Raw genomic sequence first — 3361 nt, forward strand, 5'->3', positions numbered from 1 at the left:
ACGGGCAGCCGCCAGGTCTTAACGCCATCGTCTGCGTCCCAGAGGAAGGACCCTGTCCTTACACGCCAACGCAGGGACCCACGTCCTAGAAAGCATGACTGGAAGAGAACTGTACCTGTGACGTTAGCGATTTCCACTTATTTTTATTTTTATGCTCTTCGGATGTTCTATGCTGATCCCGGCTTAGAATGAAAACAACGTGGCCTTTTCAAAGCGAGGACAGTTCCGAAGCGACACCACACCACCGATTTCGGGGTCTTCTCTGCAGGGGAGGAGGGGGTGACGGGACAGGGAGCGGGGGCCTCCAGCCCAAACCTGCGGAAAGCAGAGGCCACCTGCCTTGGTCCGCGGAGGCGTGGTCACGCCGACCACCGGTCAGGCACTCATTCGTGCTGGGGCTTCGGACACATCTGTTTATCGAATGTTCTTAATTCTTCTCGTTCTTCAGGTGCAGCTGGAACGTCTGCGCCTGCAGGAGCCTCACACCTGGCCAGCCACCTCCGGTTCTCTGGGTTTGTTCAGCCAGGGGCCGCGAGGGATGGCCAACACGGGTCCTTTCTGCAGCCTCCCTGCCTCCCCAGCCACTCCTGGCACAGCTCCCAGCACCCAGCTCCCAGCTCCCACCACCAACACCCAGCACCCAGCTCCCAGCTCCCAGCGCCCAGCACCGTGGCCAGACCCTGTCCTCCCGGCCCTTCCCAACCAGCTCCTCCGCAAACCACCGGAGCTGCCTCCCTCCATCCATCCCGACGCCAGACACATGTCATCTCCAGATACATGTCACCCCCAGATATATGTCACCCCCAGACGCACGTCACCTCCAGACGCAGGTCACCTCCAGACGCACGTCGCCACCAGACGCACATCGCCTCCACCCTGCTGTGCAGTCCTGCTGAGCCCCTTGCTCGGAGCATGTCGCTACCACGCCTGTGAAGCAGGCTCCGTCTGATTTTCCTCCGGCTCCCCGACCCGCCCGTCTGTCCAGAACCTTCCTTAGCTTCCTCGCAGAGCCCTCCCGACTCCAAATCGGTTCCCTTTGTTCGCTCCGTCCTCACCCGCCTGCGTGGAGGGTCAGCCCGCAGACTGGGGATCCCGGCCCCTCGTGTCCGAGCTTAGTCCCCAGAATCGGAAGCTCGATGGCCACGTGCTGAGACCTGAGGACGTCCGGTGAGGCCTGCTGTCACCCCGTTTTGGAGACCAGGGAGGGGTTTGGCCATGTCCCAGGCCCTAGGGCCAGCGGCGGAGGGGACGAGCAGTCCCGTCTGATCTGAGGCCACTTGGACGCTGCCTTCTTAGTTTCTAGGCACGGGAGGCCCCCCGACGCCCTGTGACAGGGAGCCCGTCTCTCCGGCCACCCCCTCTCCCTCCGGAGATGAAGGGGTGGGCAGGCCTGTCGCCAGGTTCCTGCTGCTCCCAGTCCTGGAGCGGGTGCTCGGCCCCAGCAGTGGGAGCCCGCCTGACAGCCTGGCGTTGCGGGGCCTGGCCGCTCGGGCGCCCCATGCGCGGGCAGCAGAGCAGCCGTTGGCGGGACTGAGGAGAGGGAGGCGAGAAGGGCCAGCTCGGTCCTGCTCAGCGCCCGCGGTGGGGCTGAGCAGGGTGGGGTCCCCTTGCCCGGCTTGGCGTGTCGCCTGGAAGATGCTGACCAGTGCTGCGGGCGCCCCGCGGGCAGGCACCGAGGCACCCGGCTTCCTCCTGCAGACCTGAGCTCAGAGTCAGCGGGTGGGTTTGGGGGCTTCCCGGGGGGAGCACAGAACACCCTCACGGCTGAGTCCCTGCTGGGAACTGAAGCTCCGATTCCCCCGAGGGAAATGCCGAGGGAGGGCATCCCAGCATCAGGGAAGTGAGTCTGCGGTGAGGACAACCCGCTTTCTCGGTCCTGGTCCCAGGTGCTCTCTGCCAAATGTGTCCCTTGCCCTTGGTCGTCCTGAAGTTCCGACGCCCCCAGGGGTGGGTGCGTGAGCGAGGCACCCTCTCCTGCGGGAGACCAGGAGCGTCCCAGACACTCGGGCGCTCGCCACCCTCCCCACGAAGCTTCGCTGTCCTTCCAAGGAGCGCGTCACCGGGAAGTCGAGCTGTGAAAGCTGTGGCCACTTGTTAGCTCAGGTTGGCCTCGTGTGCCGCCCGCCTCACACCCCTGCGAAGCCGCGAGCTCACAGCTGACGCGCCTGACCCGGCTCCCGGCAGCGAGCACACCACCTGCTAACAGCCTGCCTCCCACATGCCGCTCCCGCGCGTCAGCCAGCCCGGCCCGGGCGTCCCCAGGCAGTGTGCTAACAGCCTCTTCTACAAGCCAATTCACGAGGATCTGGCCGTGTTTACATTAGCCTTCTCCCGATGCAGGGAAAGAGAAGAGGTTGCTTCAGAATAGGAATGAGCGAATATGAATAATTCAGTTTTCCTTGTGGCTATTAACACATTTCCCTTGAATAAAGTGATAATAGGTTATCATCTGTGAAATGGAAATTGCATAACAGAGAGTCTCCGGTTACACCAGAGGAAATTAATTTCACAGCGCATCTGCTGGGACCTAACGCGTGCATGCTAAGTACGAGGAAACACGCGTTCAGCCCGGCTACCTTTCTAATTAGATTAGCGCCGTCCCCCGCCCCGTGCAGGCGTCCGCCCTGCCCCCGTGCTCCGATACCTAATATCGATAACGGCGAGATGACTGCAGCAATTAGAGGAAGTTAAAAATGAATTATGGGGCCACATTATACGAACCAGATGCTGCTTTAAAGGGACTGGTTTGGTGTTATCTGTCTAGTTAAATACAGTACTTAGACCAGCTACCAACACCCACGACACGTGGACCAGCCCACACCTGCAGCAGCTTAGCTTAAAGCCATCCTAGGGTCGCCATGTCCACCAGGGCAGGGCGTCAGGGGGAGCCCTAGTCTGCCAGCCCCACGTGGAGTCCGGATTCTGCCCCGAAAGCAGGTGACAGCGGCCTGATGGGTGGACAATGTGGCGACGCCCATGGCCCACCGGGTTCACCGACAGATTGAGGCGTGACCGCTGATTGTCCACGGCCACGTCACTTTCGACAGGCGACTTCCTTTCTGGTTGGACCGGGCACACCTGGGCGTGAATACGCACCTGGAGAGCCAGGCTTCCGTGCTTGCTGTGTGCTCTCTTCAAACTTGGGGAGGGGGCAGCGTGAGGGGAGGTCCTGGACAGCACCGTTCACGCCGCCCTCTGCTTCTCCACCCAGCCGTGGTGAGGACAGGTGCCACGAGCTCTGCCCCGTCGGGAACGTTTAAGGCAGCAGCGCAGTGTCCTTAACCACAGGCAGGAAGCGGGCAGCAGGTCCCGGCCTCACTCGCCTCGGCGACTGGATCCTCCAGGGCGGCCGCTGTGGGCC

Source organism: Pteropus vampyrus, unplaced genomic scaffold (assembly GCF_000151845.1).
Source record: "Pteropus vampyrus isolate Shadow unplaced genomic scaffold, Pvam_2.0 Scaffold277, whole genome shotgun sequence".
Classification (NCBI taxonomy): domain Eukaryota; kingdom Metazoa; phylum Chordata; class Mammalia; order Chiroptera; family Pteropodidae; genus Pteropus; species Pteropus vampyrus.